Source organism: Ictalurus punctatus, chromosome 4, assembly GCF_001660625.3.
Source record: "Ictalurus punctatus breed USDA103 chromosome 4, Coco_2.0, whole genome shotgun sequence".
Classification (NCBI taxonomy): Eukaryota; Metazoa; Chordata; class Actinopteri; order Siluriformes; family Ictaluridae; genus Ictalurus; species Ictalurus punctatus.
The window spans coordinates 14,273,760-14,293,182 of NC_071284.1; the positions used below are offsets into that span (position 1 = coordinate 14,273,760).

At 38.8% G+C, this 19,423-nt stretch overlaps 1 pseudogene; it reads left to right on the forward strand.

The window, feature by feature from the left end:
• Window positions 1–19,423, forward strand: part of LOC124627191 (hydrocephalus-inducing protein homolog) — a 50,627-nt pseudogene that overhangs the window by 20,151 nt on the left and 11,053 nt on the right.

Here is a 19,423-nt window from a genome sequence, read left to right on the forward strand (position 1 = left end):
TATGGTTGAGTTAATATCTCTCTGTATTGCTTACAGGAGGGGGACATCTGGCCAAACCGCACAGCAGAAATCAGCATCATCTTCAAACCCCAATAAGCCAAACTTTACCAACACACCATATACTGTGATGTCACTGGTACTGGTTAACTTAATATTGTTGTAGTTAAAATGAATATGTTTGTAAATGTGTAAATTGTCTACTTCTTTCAAAGCCAATTGTTGAGTGATTTGCATGTAGGAATTTAAGCCCATCTGTCATAGAAAACCAGAGCCAGATCACCCTGCAGCTCTCGCCTGGTTTCCCACTGAAGCTAAGCATGGTTGAGCCTGGCCTGACGGTAAACCTCCTGTCAAAAACTAAGGTCGCTGCTGGAAGTGGTATTAGTGAGGCACCGTTTTTTGGATGAGACGTTAAACTGAGGTCCTGACTCTGTCATCATTAAAACCACCCAATTGGCCCTTTATCTATCATGGTCCCCTAATAATCTCCATCCCTGAATTGGTTACATCACTCTCCTCTCCTCTCCACCAGTAGCTGGTGTGTGGTGGACATTCTGGCTGCTGTTGCATCATCCAGGTGGTTGGTACACAATGGTGGTGGGTTAGGAGATTTTCCCACATACAACGTAAAGCACTTTGAGTACCTAAAAAGCACTATATAAATCTAAGGAATTATTATAGAAAACCTCACATTTGCATTAGTTTGTAAAAGGATCATTCCAAGAAAGTTTGGTGACAAAATTCATAGACACTGCATTTTTGGACCTGTCCTCTCATTCTTCATCTTATTGAGGGTATTTTTCTTGTCTAACAATGACTGATCTGTCTATATTTTATACTGAAGAATGCTTTGGTCTATAGACCACAGTTACTTAGTTCTATATTAATTTCCTTGGGGTAATTTATGATATCCTGCCTTGTTTTATAGTTGATTGAAATTCATGTACTGTATTTATCATATATACTAATTGTGGTCGGTTTTAATTGGGTACTTTTTAAGCTCAGTTAAGCTTTTAATAAAGGGATAGTTTGTAGCTTGTCAATCAAAATAGCGAGAGTAAGAGGTGGCTGAGCAAATATATATTGCTACTTATTTTTTATTTTGCTAATCCACTGTATTGCTTCAGGATATGAAGCCAGTGATGTATTACAAATGTCTTCATGCAGGCAGAGAGTCTCGTTTGCCACTGCGTATAAAGGGAGAAAGCATGGGGCCCAAACTGCAGTTTAATGTTGATCTGCTGGACATTGCCAACATTTTTGTTGGATCCAAGCACACTCATGAGGTATGAATAAGCACAACTACTGTCCTTGCAAAAGTCATCCCTAGCAATAGATAAGATATCCCTATAAATGCCAGATCATTTGACTCTGTATTCAAAGTGAAACAAGTCTTTGGAATCAATAAGATGTCATTTAAAGATTGATCACTGGAAGTCATTTAATTTCATCCATTTGGTTATATGATTGCTGCACATAAAAAATATGTTTGTAGTTATATTATCTTTGAAAGGAGAGAAATTATTAAAGACATACAAAATATAGGAAGCTATGTAATACTTCGTTTTATGAAAATAAATTAAAATATATTTTGGAATCTTATAAGTTTGAAAATAGCACAAGTACTTTAAAAATGTCAGTGTGTCGATGCAGGCTTTTCTGATTTTAATTGAACTAATTGTAATCTAACTATAACACAAAGCTGTAACAACAAGAGGTGTTATGTAACTAAATTTAAGAAACATCCCAGTGGTTAGCAAACACAGTGATTGATATCAAAATCCAACTTCAGTTTACTTCTTACTTACTGAATTTGTTTCCATGCATTCTACTTGGTTCACTTGCCTTTTCAAACCACAACTATTAGAAACAGATTGTGATTCTGTGCTTTATCTGCTCTTATCTTTACCCAAGGTGCTTGTGAGCAATAAGGGACTTATAGATGCCCCCTATAGGCTCATGCTTACCACTACAGCCATGGGTCTGTGCTTTTCCTTCAGCCCTTCTGAGGGCATGGTGCCACCAGGGGCCTGCCATGTTCTGGAGGACTGCTTCTCCTCTGACAAACTGGGCACCTTCTCAGAGGAGTTTTATTTTACTGTTTCGGGGAATCCCCAGCCTCTCATCCTCACATTCAGGTAACTGTCTTATTGTTGACTGATTCTGCCTATGTGCTGCTGCTCCTGTAGCCCCTTGTTTTTCAAGGACACACCATAGTCCTGTTTTCAAAACTCAGCTGTTTTTCCATATCGTTGCTAGCCTTTTGTTATGCAGATGAAATAAATGCGTAATGGTTTCACATACATAAGTACTGAGCCACAGTTTGGTGAACGTTCTATAATTCACTTGTCATTTTTGCCACTTTCAGAGTAAGATGGATTACTGTTGAAAATGCTGAAACTAGAGATTACAGGAGCACTACTCTTCACTGTCATCTTACAAATGGATCAATTTATTTTGTTTTCCCTGTCACAATTTTTCTTTCTTTTTTTTTTTTTTTAAGCATCTTGGTTCCTTCTAATTAAATAATGAATGAATTAATTAATTACTTGTTGCATGACCAGTGACCTTCACTTCAGAATGGGCAATGTGGAGTTTAATGAAAAGCTCTTTGTCCTGTTATTTGTTGCAGGGGGTGTGTAATGGGCCCGACGTTTCATGTTAACATTCCTGAGCTTGACTTTGGAGAGGTATCTTTTGGTAAATGAACCTTGTATTGACAATAGCCATGATCACCTGCTTACCAAAAATCCCAGTACCACTTCCTATTTTCCTGATTATTTTCTCTGTTCCTTTGCTTCTACTCTCTGCATTGAACTCAAAAGGCTTTTCCTCACACACTGACCTGCTCACTTAGCAATACCTCATTGGTATCTCTGAGTTTTGAGCTGCGGATCCCTGGATATGGGATGGGGAGGGACAGTGTGACCAGTACAGAGCAGGTAACAGAGCTGGACAGGAATGACTGGGAGCCAGGAGACAGGGCATCTGAGAGGCCTCGAGAATTCAGGGTGACACCCAGTTCAGGCAACATCCGGGCTCAGAGCCAAATAGACATCAAGGCAGGACTCTTTGTTTAATAGATCCTGCTTTGACCCTTCGTGCATGCTCTCACTGCAAATTTGACACAAATTAGAATTGATTTCACTATGCAAAGGTTAGCCTGCATCACTTCAGATAGACTGTCTTGTCTGCCCTTTTTAACAATACAGTCTCCCAAGAGGAAAAAAATGTCTTTAATCTATTTTTTAAATCATTTGCCTTCAGTATTGACTGAGCAGAACTCAAAATTTTAAATCCATTAAAAACAGAACAGACCTCTAATCCCTAATCAGCTTAAAAAAGGCTTTTAAAGGCTTGCTGTTGTTAAAACCGAAAATGAGCGAGCAGACAAAAAAAAAAAACAAAAAAACAAAAAACAAAACAGAAGCTCATCTAACTCTCTTAGCTCCATCACCTTGCTTCTCTTACCAGATGTCCGGCACTGCGTGCACCTGTCAGCCAGTGGCCCTTTACATCAGCAGTAGCTGTCATATGCATTGAAAGGACTTATCTGCTGGTTTTGTCTGGGTGTCTGTGAGCTTCTCTGAGGTTGGGGTGTCTCCTGTCAGCATGCAGGATTTCCTGGTCTCATTCTTTAATAGCTCTGTCAACTGTGTAAAGTTAAACGAGGGCGGGTGGTTTAGAAAGGTCTGCCTGATTGATCAGCAGCTGGATCTTGCTTCACTGGGTGAGGTCTCTCACAGCTGGATATGTTGTTGTTTGCACCAATTTTTTGGTTCAATTAGGGCTAATTCTGTGCATAAACCCCCAGCATGTTAAGTATGAAACTGGCATATGGGTCTAAGTGCACCACATACAAAGGAACATGCAGTGTGTGTCCTCATCCTCTCATACACATTTGAATTATATTGCCCAAATGATGGGAAGTCGGGACAAAATATATGGAGAAATGGGATATTCATATTCACATTTCTCTTGATTTATTCATTTTGGGCAGTTAGTGATGGTTGGATTTGCATGTGGTTTTGTCCAAAAGACAGGTGTAAATTAGCTGCTCAGACATGCTGCTCAGAACAGGATAGCCATTGTTTGTAAGTGTGTGGTTTATTTATTTATTTATTTTTCACATATTCTCATAGACATTTTGTGTCATAATCCAATATTTTAATACAAGAGTTTCAAGCTTTGTTTGAATGTGTGTGTGATTGTGCCTTGCGATGGATTGGTACGTTGTCCAGGGTGTACCCCGCCTTGTCCCCCATGCCCCCTGGGATAGGGTCCAGGCTCCCCGAAACCCAGCAGGATAAGTGGTATAGAAAATGGCTGGATGGACTATTTCACAGCAGCTTCTAAACCCCAATACACAGAGAGCATTTAGTAGACGTCCCAGCCACTGCTTATGTGATGAGCTATAGCTTCAGTAAATTAAATATTATTGTCAGACTGGTTGTAAGAGCATATTGGGGACACAAGAACTCATGTTTTTCACAGCACCTGTTCACACATGTACATCTGGCCCTGAAGACCACTTAATAACAGGTGCGCTGCACTAGGAAGTGCTAACTAAAGAACTCTGCTGCAGTATTATTTATCAGCATCTGACTGCTGTGTCTAGTGTCTGTCTGTGGTTTACTTGTACTGTGGTCAGTACTAGATTGACTGCAGAGCAGAGCCGCTGTATGAACTTATGATTCATACATATATGAAGGGATTATACAGGGATAATTCTGGATTCTGGGATAATTCCAATAATTATATAAACGATTCATATAATTTAAACATATCCAGGCACTGTGATATTGTTTACTGATTTTTTCCCTCATTGGGTACATCTAGAGGTGAGTAGTGTAATAAACAGTAATGTAATATGTACCTGTACTGTATATATAACTGGAACTGTGTGTGTCTGCTGCAGGTGACCTTGTGCTCCAATACAGTGCAGCAATACAGTCTGGCACTGGTGGTGGATGTGCATGGAGTTGGGGAGGAGGTGTTAGCTCTCCCAATTAAGGCTAGGTAGCACATTTATGGTGACACACTCATTCTGTTTATACTCATAGGATGTACGGTATATAAAGGTTATTACTCTGCAGACAACTTTCTCTACAGCTGTGTTATTCTAGAAGTGCACCTGGAGAGTTCCATGCTTCAGTTCTAGCACTGCTTCCTGGGTTATCACTATGAGCAGACCATCAGGCTGATTAATGACACAAACCTCCCTGCATGCTATGGCCTTCTAGCCCAGGTAAAATGAAGTCCATGTACCTTGTGGTTAAAGATAGGAAATCTTAAGATAAACATAACTGACAGGAGGACTGAGGCTCTTCTTATCCCATAGTACTACATAATTAAATAAGTTGTATAGTATATTCTGCATGTCCCTCTGAACAGCATGTGAGCAACACTGTGTCTATGTATACGCAGGAGTATGAGGAGAACCCGTCTCTACTATACTCTACTGCTCATGCACGAGGAGTGATCCAACCATACAGTACTGAGCAGATTCCTCTGGTTCTTCAGGCTAAAACAGTGAGCCAGGTGCAACTCACTGCTCTCATTTTAAGCCAACAGGATCCTCCACTGGTGAGCATATATGTATATATGCGCATACATGTATAAGATGCAGGCAAAGAGATTTAACCATTGCCTATTTTATTCACACTGCTCACAGTATATTTATTATTTCAGTTGAACTACAGATTGAATCAGCTGTAATTTTCAATTTCATTCTATGACCTTTTGCTCCTCCAGTTCCTCTCTGTCTCCCACAGGAGTTGCTCCTGTCCTGCATTGGGAAGGGTCCAATTGTCTCCCTTTCTGCCACTGAGCTGCACTTTGGCACCATCCCACTGCTCAATGACATCCCAAGGACACTGCAGTTGTTCAACCTTTCCCACATTCCGGCCCAGTTCTTGGCACAAATGGTGGGTCTAGCCCTATTTTAATAATAGCCAAAATGTGACAAGCATTGATAAGTATACTTTCTCTTTATACTAGACTATGCTCCCCCCCCACAGCCCAAATGCTAGTTAATTTATTCTCAATTAATTATTAGCTTAATTGAGTGTAAAATAAATTAGGTAATTGTCTGAGTGGTTTGTTGGCTTTGTAGTTAATTGGCTCCCAATGACTGCTCATTGAACAATGCCCTGTCATTCCTTTTGTATTAGACTGAACAGTTGTATCAGGCCACACTCTCTGAAATATTGTTTGTTCTTTTTTTTTTTTTTTTTTTTTTTAATTTAGTCTGATTTTGGGGACCAATTTTCCAATGCCCAAGGTTAAAACCAAGCCTAATCAGTCCCTGGAACTCATATACAGTATCTTGTTTATAAGTGTTCTAATTTTTTTTGTCCATATACACTTGCTGGCCACTTTAATATGAACACCTTTACATTCATGCAATTATCCAATCAGCCAATCATGTGGCAGCAGTGCAATGCATAAAAATTATTCAGATACAATTCAAGAGCTTCAGTTAATGTTCAGAGCTAACATTAAAATGGGGAGAATTTGTGATATCAGTGACTTTGACAGTGGCATCATTGTTGGTGGCAGATGGGCTTGTTTGAGTATTTCAGAACCTGCTGATCTCCCGGGAGATCACAACCAACAGTTTCTAGAGTTTAGTTTGGAACAAAAACATCCAATGAGAGGCAGTTCTGTGGGTGGAAATGCCTTGTTGATGAGAAAGTCCAGAGGAGGATGCCCAAACTGTTCAGAGTCACTGAGATCATATTTTCCCCCATTCTGATGGTTGATATGAAAATGTAAGTTTTTGAGTTGTATATGATTTTTAATGCATACAGGCCACTGCACACAGACATGCAGACATAAGCTGTCCTCATTTGTGGACTTTTTGTCATCCTTAAAGTTGCAGCATTAAATAAATTAGCTGACCCTATTTCTCCAGATAAGGCTGATGACCTGCATGTTGGTAAAGCCAGATTGAAATAATAAAGCATTTTTCAGCTTCAATGAATCACAAATTTTCTTGAATTATACAGTATCTCACAAAAGTGAGTACACCCCTCACATTTTTGTAAATATTTGATTATATCTTTTAATGTGACAACACTGAAGAAATGACACTTTGCTACAATGTAAAGTAGTGAGTGTACAGCTTGTGTAACAGTGTAAATTTGCTGTCCCCTCAAAATAACTCAAGACACAGCCATTAATGTCTAAGCCGCTGGCAACAAAAATGAGTACACCCCTAACTGAAAATGTCCAAATTGGGCCCAAAGTGTCAATAGGGTTTATGGACTGGCCAAGCATGTCTCCAGACCTAAACCCTATTGAGCATCTGTGGGGCATCCTCAAACGGAAGGCGGAGGAGCACAAGGTCTCTAACATCCACCAGCTCCGTGATGTCGTCATGGAGGAGTGGAAGAGGACTCCAGTTGCAACCTGTGAAGCTTTGGTGAACTCCATGCCCAAGAGGGTTAAGGCAGTGCTGGAAAATAATGGTGGCCACACAAAATATTGACACTTTGGGCCCAATTTGGACATTTTCAGTTAGGGGTGTACTCATTTTTGTTGCCAGCGGTTTAGACATTAATGGCTGTGTGTTGAGTTATTTTGAGGGGACAGCAAATTTACACTGTTACACAAGCTGTACACTCACTACTTTACATTGTAGCAAAGTGTCATCATCTTCAGTGTTGTCACATGAAAAGATATAATCAAATATTTACAAAAATGTGAGGGGTGTACTCACTTTTGTGAGATACTGTATTTGCAGGCCCTTGAAAGTGTGGGTTTCCACAAAGAAAGAGGCACTGTAGTGTGCCAGAAGAGTGTGCATTTTTATAATATCTGATTAATTTGTTTTTTTTTTTTTTATATATTTGTGTATGTGTCTGTAGTGATCCTTCATACTGCAGCAGTGTTAGGTGTATGGAACACCTAGAGATTTATTTCCATTTTAAACCTCTCCAGTGTGATGAGGTTCAAAGCAATCAATGGTGTTAAACCTCGCTAATGTAAGCCTTATCCGATTATTGAAACTTCAGCCCTCTTGCTGTTCTCTTGGATTGTTCTCTCAAAGGGAAGCCATCCCGTTTTTGATCCAGTCCCCTATTGACCATCTCTCTCTCTCTCTCTCTCTCTCTCTCTCTGTCTCTCTCTCTGTCTCTCTCTCTGTAATAAAAGCTGAGAGAGTGATCTATCACTCCCTGATGACTCTGTATTCTCATATGACTGAAATGATTTGTCTCCTTTCCTGAGTGCCATCTTCATCGCAGAGAATGGTGTGCTTGCCATTTTCCAGTGCTTCAAGGGCAGTCTTTGCTGCTGCTTGTACTACTGGTTGTATTGTACTACAGGCTTCATCCCGATTTGTTTTGGGGACTAAAGAGTTGACAACAGACTTAAAGGTGTAAAATTACACACAGTGACTTGCAGGAACATATATTAATTTGTCGAGAGTTTGATTCAAGCAGTAGCCCAGGGTGTAGGCTCTGGTTTTCACTTTGGATGCCCTCCGTTCATTGTCCACATTGGCAAAGCTGAGTCTTTCTTCTTCTTTTTGTGTCCAGGTTCCACTTCATATTAGTTTCGCCCAGTAGGCGGCGGTCTCGATAGCCCTGTCCGTCGCGTTGCACAGGTCACGCGCCGTGCAGAAATGTGGACACAAGGGGTATGCCAACAGGTGCGCCATGGTTTGTGGCACTGATACGCAGGTGGCCCAATAAGTCGATTGGCCAGGAAGCAGTCCCCATGTGACCATATTCTCCCTGCAGTGGCCGACTTGTGTTCTTAGTCTGTTTAGTTCTCTTCATATTGGCCACGGTTGTTTGTGCCCGGGCAGCAGGTGTTCGGCAGGTTGCACATAAGGGTCAGGCAGGAGAGCACTTGTCCCACCAGAACGAGCAGCATGCCTTGGACGGGTCACCCCACAAAGGGCTCGTGCACCTCATGAAGCTCTTGCAATTCCTTAGGTGGGCAGGAGGCAAGCGGTGTTTGTGCAGCGGGTATCGTGGGTCTTGCTCCTGTTTCCGCCTCTCGACGGCACAGGCAACCTCTGTCTGGGGGATCGACTCTAGTTAGCGGGTACAGCTTGTTGAGTGGGGTTGGCTTGAGGCGTCCGGTTACGATGCGACAGGTGTCGTTCAGACCGGCGGTCACCTGTGCGGCGTTTGCGGAGCGGTGCCAGACCGGGCAGGTGAACTGGCCAGCAGAGAAGCACAGTGCCAGGCCAGTGGTGTGCACAGTGTGAGCCGTCGTGCCCCAGCTGGTTGAGGTCGGCCTTCGCAGCAGGTTGTTGCGCGAGTTAACCTTTTGTCGGGTGTTAAAGCAATGAGCTTTGTACGTGAGTGCCCTGTCCAGTGTGATCCCCAGATATCTTGGGTGAGGGCAGTGCTTGATCTCTACACCATTCCAGGTGACGCTCAGGGCTCTCCTCGCTTGGTGGTTGTGCAGATGAAACGTGCAAGTCTGTGTCTTTGAGGGGTTAGGCCTGAGGCAATTGGCCTCATAGTACTGTCCTAGATGTTTCAAGGCCTGAGACAAAGTCGACTCTACCTCTTCAAAAGAACTGCTCTGAGCTGCTAAGGCCAATTCGTCTGCATACACGAAACGTTGTGTCTGGGGCGGGCTGGGTTGGTCATTCGTGTAGGTATTGAACAGGGTTGGGGCAGGACGCTACCCTGTGGAAGACCATTTTTCTGACATCTCCAGCGACTCTTCCCCGTGTGGAGATGGACTTGGGAATCTGCGGTTGTGGAGCAGCTTGTTGAGAATTTTCATGAAAACTGTCCTTGGTAATATTTGCAACTTTTGAAAACAGTCCCTTGATGTTGACCATGTCGTAGGCAGCAGATAGGTTGACAAATGCCACGCCCGTAATCATACTGAGTTCAAAGCCATCCTCAATAAACTGTGTCAGCTTCAGTGTATGGCTCGTGCAGGACTTCCCGGGTCAGAACCCAGCCTGTTCAGGTATGAGTTGTGGCTCGACTACGGTTGCCAGCCGGTTGAGCAAGAGGCGCTTTCAAGCTCTCCAAGCTTTCCAAGCTATTGGTATTCTAAACATTGTTAAGCAGTCGTTGAAAAGTGCCAGGAGCCACGATGTTGCCCCTGGACCAGAGACAGAGCTGAGTGCCTATATGGTTCTGCAGAGTAGTTAGACTGTAAATGGGTGTCTTGAGGGCAATTTGTAGACTTCTGGCTTAAGCACAGCAATTTTAAGAAGCTTGTGAGTAGCAATTTTATGAAGCTTTTGCTGCTTGAATAGCAGTATAATTGCACACATACAATTTGAGAATAATTTTAGCATTCAAATACAGCTATACATGCAGTATTTTTAACTGATCTTTCCTAGTATTCTATAACAAAGTCTTAATTCATTGCATAACCTGTTTTTACATGATAAACATGATAAGTGACATGATCCATGAGCATATGTTTTTTTTATATGCCAAATCCATCTTAGAACACAATGAACACATAACGCATAACTTAATATATACAGTGAAATCACTTTTTATATTTTATGTAAAACAGTTTTCTTTTTACAAATACGATCTCTAAGATTTACGGTTTTACCGTTTTACCTCAATATAGGCTAAAAGTGTTATTTTATAATTTGTCCTTTACTTACAGGTTTGCCATGTAGTGGCAACTCAATATCTTCGACTGTGCACCACTTTGTTATTAGTGTGTACAAAAATGAATGTGCCTGGAGTAGCACAACATTAGTTGTATTACCTTCTAAGTCCACCAATGCAGTGATATTATCTAACCCATTTTGAAAAACTGACCTTGAAATCATTGCTTAAGGAAATGCTTAAAATTCTTGTCTTATTACAACACATTTTTGGGGATGCACACTATTATTAATGTTACCCCATTTCAACGAAATAAGCTACATCAGCCAACTACTAACTACATTCAACAGACTCAACTGTTTTATCTGAAAACAACAACAACAAATAAATGAACAACTCAGCTGTGAAATGTAAATAAGTTGATGTAATTATGCACAGAATATTACATAAATAATAGAATCAATAAAATAAATAACAAAACTAAATAATGTTGCTTCTACTCCTATGCAGATTTGTTGGCTCAGTTTTGCAAAGATTTAATTTGATTGGATGTTTAAACAGCAATCCAGTCACATCTCTTGATACTAAGTTAATTCTTGCTTTCCCCTTTGAAAGGTTTCTGTCTGCGCTTATTGTCATGAATATACTGATAATATATTATGCTGCAATCTTATGATATATTCTTGCGCTGTGATCCTAAAAATATTGCCTTTTATCTTAACATCCTACAGGCATATGTATTTCACCGTGGAGGAGTTTGTAATCAAAAAAGTTAGAAAAAGTTAGTAGAAGCTCTGTCCCTGCATTTGGTCTAGTTAGCTTTCTGTTTCACCATGGTTTGCTGGAACAAGAGATGTAGTTGGGATGTGATGAATGCAAATTAGCTGCATGAGCCATGCAGAAAAAGATAAATAATATGCCATTAATCAGAATAACCCACACACAGCACTCCTCCCTTACTTTGAAAATCCCAATTAAAACCAGGAGAAATCAATCAGCATATTGTGTTATGGGAATTAATTTTAATCTGCCTTTCAGCTAGTGTAACACTGCTTTCAAGAGGGGAAAACACAAATGAAGATGGAGGGGGTGCTGCGTGTTGATGCTTATTTAAAAAGAAAGAAAGAAAAATCAGCAGGGATCAAAATCAAAAACGAACATGAAGCATCTGGCTTATGAAGTTATGCTTTGTCAAAGTCCCTCTCTATAGGTGCTAGGTTCCCACAGTTGATAACACACAAGCAGAATACTTACTGCTTGCATTAACCTGCCTGCACTTTTCCTCAATCTGATATATTAGCCCTCTCTGTCTACAATTTGATAGATTAATTCTCTGTCCAGAAATTTCCTCTTGCCACTCATGCTTTCCTTTTTCTACTCCTTGCAGCCATTCTCCTGAGAGCATCCTTAGATTAATGGACTCTGGCAGGAGAACACACACACATACACATATACACACTCTGGTCCATTCCAAAGTTATCATGAAGATGCTCTACTCTGTCCAAAGGTTACACTCTTGAGAGTAAGAACTCTGAACAGCCATTTCAAACTTACTTCACTGTTATTTTTCAAAGCCAGAACTAGAGTTTACTGTTGCACAATCACTGACACGTATGTAAAAAAGAAAAGAAAAAAAAAGCAATATAATATATGTATATATTTTTTAGATGCAAACAAGTACAAACTGGCTGTTGCCTGAGCTGGTGAAGAAAGCATTAAACCAAATAAGTTTATTTGCTGTAAGAGTGGTTTTATTCCTTATAAGTAATATTATTAATTATTATTAATTATTAATATTAATATTATTCCTATATAAGTAAATGAGTCCAAGGTGAAGCTAATTGATTGGGCTTTATTGTTAGCAAATTAACTATAAAATAATTTTACTGTTAGTTTATTGTTGGTAGTAATCTATCTTTAAAACCTGGCAGGGAGTACAGCTGACCTGGAATGTATAATATTTCTGGCTACATGTTTGACTTCAATTGGCCTGAAAATTAGAGGATGTACTGTACTAACAGTAGGGTTGGGAGGGTTACTTTAAAAAACATTCCGTTATAGTTACAAATTACTTAATAAAAAATATGATCAGTACATAATCCAAGTATCACAATAAGTAACGTAATCTGACTACTTTTGGATTACTTCAAGGTCACATATATAAATAAAGTCAAGAGAAAAGCAATATGATCTAAAACACTTTTATTTAGAGATTATTTTAGAGCTTAAAAACATGTTCAATGTTTAGATATGTTTTAAGATAAATAAATAAATAAATAAATAAATAAATAAATTAGAGATCACTGTCCCTGATGTGGATAACATTACATCACAAAAGTTAGGATGACCATATTCTGGTTTTCCAAAAAGATGACCCCGTTTTTTTGTGTCTTAATAGCGTTCAAAACAGTGTTACTATGAATTCAGATTTTAATACACTGAAAAAGACTGTTAGCACTATTAGCATTACATAAATATATAGATAAATTCCTACATTCTTTTGAATGTGCATGGAATAAAATAAAACATTAGATGCCATGAGTGTGCCTTCTGTCATCATGTACACATTTGAATGTGATATCATGAAATTAAAAATGACCTTATATGGCCATAGGCATTGTTTCAACTCAGGACAGCAGTCATTTACTGTTATTGTCAAGCAACTGTTTGACACCGTACACAACAATGCTTCATCTTCACGCGTTTGCTGAAAGTAGGCTAATGGTTGAGAGGCAGGAATTTGGCCAAAGGTTGCTGTAAGCCTTTTATAATCAACCAATTGGTGTGCGAGGAGGTGGCAATTACAGAGAGGGGTTAAAGCAATGCAAATATGTGCACATATGATGCAGTATTACACCCATAAGCACATCATAATGAAGCTAAAGCCAAATTCCAGACATTTTTTCAAATTTAGAAATCCTGGCCGGAAACTTTTTTATGGTCTGAAAAAGAGGACACCCAAACAAAAGCATTTCAGAGAACAATTTGTGTTAATTTCTACCAAATTCACTTTGCGCAAAATTTATTTGTGCATGCACCAGGAGGTTACTCATGTGAGTCATGACTGACAAGAGAGAACCAGAACTGTAATCAAGCAGCTGTCTATATTGTGTTATGTCAAAAGATTAATTTTTTTGGTTTTAAATGAATGTAATGTAATGAAATGTAATCCCCAAAATAGTATTCCCATTTTTTACAAAATGTACCTGTAATGTGATTACTTTGATTTTTCACGTAACTGTAACAGATTACAGTTACCATTTCTTTGTATCCTGATTACGTAATGCCGTTACATGTATTCCGTTACTCCCCAAGCCTGATTAACAGTGAGTGCTGAACATGCTTTCAATAACCATATTACAAGTTCTGCAGGAAAGGATACATTATAAAACCTTTGAGGGTTTAAATAGTTTAATATTGTTAAATATTTAGTTAAATATTGTATGTTATTTTATACAATATTTATACAGTCATTTGATGGCAGGCTAAGAGTAACTCTCAGTGGAGGGTGGAGCCAGCAGAAGGAGAGACCCCCCCAGAGGGGCAGCTAGAACTGACACTGGTTGCCCGTCTAGATGATACTCTCCCCTTTCAGGACAAATTGCAGTTGGCCATCCATAGCAGCCAAACCTGCACAGTACCCTTGTGGGCCACGGGGAAGGGTACCACCATTGTAACTGATCGGCTCTTTGCTCCCCATCTGGACCTTGTTACCCACTTTAGGTATGGTGTAAAATGAAAACTATATTTGTTTCAAATTTTTATAAAACCACTTGGGTGAATTGCAGTCTCTGTGTGTTTTCTATTTGCTCAGCCCCATGCCTATGCCACTTTTAGCTAGAAGTCTATAATATTTTGTAATTTAATTCATATCTCTTTTTAGATGTTGCAAAACAAAAACAGAGTGACATGATCAGTGAGCATATTTTATTTCCACAGTAGTTTCATTAGATTCTGTTCTTAAGATGTATTAATGTTCTGTATGAGTTATCATTATATATTTTGTGTATGTCATACTACATAGTTTTCTTCATCATGTTTGCCTACGTATATGGTACCCTTCAAATAAAATGAAAATGGTTTTATGTACTGTATATAAGACTTAACTTAAATTTCGGCCAACTAGTACTCAAGGCTATGAGGTAGGGAGATTAGTAGTGCTGAATCAGCAATCAATACTTAATATACGCTAATGATCTTTTTCTATCAAAGTTTTATAAAAAGACTCCTGCTCAACTAATATACATTTGGAATTAATACCTTTCTGTTTCTACTCTGCAGCTCAGGTCCATGCCAGTATCACTTTAAGATCACCAACAGAGGTCAGCGATTTCACAGGCTTTTCTGGACTACTGAAGGCTTTCTTTAATACCAACCACTCACTATCTCCAGGGAAGGCAAAGCCAGGAGTCCACTGGCACCTTCGACTTTGGGTTCCCCTGTTTTCTCCATGACACCCAAAAGGTTGGAGCTTGGTCCAGGTCACCCCATCAACATGCTGCTGGAAGGCTCCTGTGATATGCTCAAAGTAAAGTAAACATTTTGCCTATATACCATAACACATTCTTAATGGCTGAATTGAACTTAAAGCCCCAAACAGAATTTACTCTAACTGTTTTTTTTTAAACATAGTATATTGTATATCATAATATAGTATATCATAGTATTGTTCTTAATCAATTCTAATTATCCCAGAATGCTGCTCTCAGTTATTAAGTTGTAAATGTATATGCATTTTTCATATGTGAACATATGTTTATTTTTAGATATAGGGATTGCCTGCATTTATTGGTCATTTATTTATTTATTGTGTAGTTTGTTGTGTGCTTGTTTATGTAAAGCTCTCTGCTCTGTTTTTGAAAGCTGCAGCAAGATGCACGAAAGCATATCACATTTATTGCATTCCCTGATACATATAATACGTACCAAATAATGTCAGAAATGCACTGAGTTGCACCAAGCAATGTATTGCTTTCCTTCTCTGGCAGTTTTGCCCTGAGCCTCTATTGATTGAATAGGTAGCGACAAAGGAGGGAAGGTGAAGAGCAGAGATAAACCCAGTCCTCTTACGGCATATATATCAGTATACTGGAGCTCAGTCTTGACAGAGCATGGCTGTATTTCAGATCAGTACTGCCAGGCTTGTCTAAGAATATGAATGAGGTGAATATGAATAAGGGGCACATCTCACAGCTTAGGCTTTGAATATGAAAAGTTTAACGGAGTGTGTGTGTGTGTGTGTGTGTGTGTGTGTGTGTGTGTGTAGGTGGTAAGAGAAAGGCTGGTATGCCATGCCATCGTCGGGAATCAGAATGGGAAGGAGCGTATCATGACAGTGGATATCACGTGTCAATTCATTGCCCCAGTCTTGAATATCTCCCCTCAGCAGCTCAACTTCTGTGTAGAAAAGGTTTGTGTGCTCTAGCTTGTTACTGACTGAAACCTGTGTGCTCATAACATACTCTCCTTTAATATTCTATAAAGTGAATCTTCTTCATTATACTGTCATTATGCCATCAAAATAAGGTCACACTTGGCACTAGGCAGAACTCAATGTTGGGTGAGAGCATCTAATGCATGCCATTTTTGTTATCTAAGTGAATTGCGCTACAGCATCATGGTCTAAACCTGAAATTCTAGGCATCACTTGTACTTTATTATTATTATTATTATTATTATTATTATTATTATTATTATTATTATGGTGGGAGGGTGTCCTTCTCTTCCATATGCTTGCATTGTGGCAATTACCTAGTCCTCTGAACTGTTTACTGACTGTTTGCTATTTTGATTAGTCTGTAGAGCAGATTATAGACATGAAAGTGCTGCAGTCCATTTTTTTTAGAGATCAATAAATCAATATTAATGTCAATTCAAAAATATTTTTAGTTCAGAATTACAGTTTAATAAATTACAACATAGTAGAACAGTAGAACTATTTTTGTAACTTGGTGTAAATTGTTAGGTGACTATTATGTAAAGAACAGACAGATCAGGAGGAACCATGATTATAATGAAACTGATTTCCTGTCTGCCATATATTGCCTTCATTATTACATCCCGCCGTACTCTCTCTCTCTCTCTCTCTCTCTCTCTCTCTCTCTCTCTCTCTCTCTCTCTCTCTCTCTCTCTCACACACACACACACACACACACACACACACACACACACACACACACACACACACACACAAACACAAACACACACATACCCAGCCAAATGTGCACGGCCTCCTACCCTTTCCCTGCTGTGAGCTTCAGCTTTAGTGGTTTTCATAGATCTTCATGATATTGTGACAATCGCTTTCAAGTTCCATTGCCAGGCAGCTTTTTCAAAACTTAAAATGCTAATTTGGTTTGAGAGCATTCTTTTATCTGGTACAGTCCCATATGTCTATGTGTTGACAGCACATGCTAGATTTACAGATAATTCCTGCACAAGGGCCTGCAAGACTAAAGCAATTAAGTAGAAGGAGAGGGGAATGAGAAGGAAAGGAACTTGATTGAATCGGATGGGAAAAGAGACAGGAGTGAGGATGAAATTTTGGTTTCTACATATTGGCACTAATATTAGAGAACTAATAGCAGTCTAGAAGATATTATTACTGTGGGCAGTCATCCTTAGGTAATAAATGATTAGATTCTCTGTAAGAGAGAATCACAGAGGAAAGATTTGATAAGTCACAGAGTATGAGATTTATAATTGTGAGTGCCAACAAGAAAATGTTATACAACAGACATTCCCAACTTTATACAACTTTCTACACATACAATTTACCACAAAAGCTCCTGCAATCCACAATAGGTCAGATCCAACTGTTAAAAAAAAACAATTACAGATGTAATACAGTAACTGATGTTAATAAACAGAAATAAAGTGCTAAAAAAAAAGAATAAAATAAAACAGACGTAAACAAGCTGTACTCAAAATGAAAAGGATGAACATATTTGAGCTACTGTTTGCTTGTAAGGTTACTTTTGCTAGCTGCAGTTGTCAATAGTTGTAATCATGTGATTTTTGGATACTTAACTATTTCATAAAGCTGGATTATATATACTGTTAGATAGTGTTATAAATTAGATTCTGTTGAATCTTTGCCCAATATTTTATGCGTAGATTTTTTAATATTTGCCCTTTTTTGACATTGACAAAACATATGTCAATACAATAACATGCTGTTGTATAATACGTTTGTGCTTTCTTCTGAGCGTTTATGTTTGCCTTGAGACACTTTTAGAACAATGTATATAATAGACTTGCTGCGATAGTCAGTGTTACTAGTGTTATACGTTGTTCAGGCACACACCGATTTAACACCCCCCCCCCCCCCCCCCCCCCGTGTTACACAGTGTTACCGGTCGATTAACCAGTGAGAAAATTTCCTCACCATCACATTACTAGTACAGAATTAATATTTTGTATAATATTGAAAAAAAATATTGCTTAAGGTTCTAGAGGCTCTAGACAAGATTAATAGGAAAAACAGGACTATCTAACTGATATATTCCCAATGAACACTGCTGGAGAGGAGGTGCCCGTGGCCCCTATGTGTTTTATTTGTTCCATATTTAATTTGAATATGACTACAACCATCTTTTCTACAATCTTGCAATTGTTGAATATATTGACAGTCCTTCTTGATATTTTGCCATCATAGTCCACTGGGATGTTGTGGTTGTTGTCTGTTTTTTGAGTTTGATGGGTTTGTTCTATATCCTCCAGGTTCCAGGTATGCCCCTTGTGCCTCTGTATGAGAGGCTCTATTTGAAGAATGTCTCCACATTGGTGCTCTCTCTGGAGCTCATCTTGGCTGAGCCATTTGGGCTCTGTGACTGTACCAGTGATGACTCATTCACCTCCTCAAAGGTACACTTCTTCAAAAAGAGTTATTTGGCAGGGATGCCAACTTTCAGGAAGGGTTTGGCAGAAGATTAGTGAGTGGATGGGGTGGGATATTATTAGAGAAGGATATTATTGCATGTATTTTTTTATTGAGCACCCCAAAATTAAATGAGGCACATGACCATTATGGTTTAAAAGTTTACTGAGTTTACTGAGTTAGCACCTACCTTTGGTATAGACCTATGGTGTAGAGGTCTTTTCACAAGTCACTATCATTTTGTGAACATGATAACATTCACCACCAAACATTCAGTGTTATCATTTAAAATTTTGCTAACATGCAGTTATAACATGCAATTATCGTACAAATAATTTTAGTAGAGACAGTTTCCTTTGAGTGTTGTTGTCTTGCATTAAATGACAGTTATAAGGCTGGTGTTATATAATCCTTGGCTATTACAATGGTGCTTGAAAATTTGTTGAACCCTTTAGAATTTCATATTTCTGCATAAATATGACCTTTACATAATATGATGAATCCTGAGTCCTGAAAGTAGATAAAGAGAAATCAATTAAACAAGTGAGACAAAAATATTATACTTGACTATTTATTTATCGAGAAAAATTATCCAATATTGCAGACTTGTAAGTGGCAAAAGTATGTGAACCTTTGCTTTCTTCTGTGACCTTTTTGTGTAGAAATAACTGCAACTAAACATTTCTGGTAATTGTTGTTCAGTCCTGCACATTGGCTTGGGGGAATTTTAGCCCATTCCTCCAAATATATATATTTTTATTTTCCATGATTATGATTCAATCATTTAAGATCAGTTCAATGTGATTTTTGCTTACTAATGATCTTATTACGTTTTTGGGTTTCTGTCCTTGATTATGTTTTTGTCAAGGTGTTTTGTCTTTTGTCTTATGCTTTTGTATTGCTTATGTAGCCAACCTTACCCAACTTATGTTTAGACTAAGATATTGAAGTCTAAAAGACCCAGAAGTGTGAGTCTCACGCCAAATATATG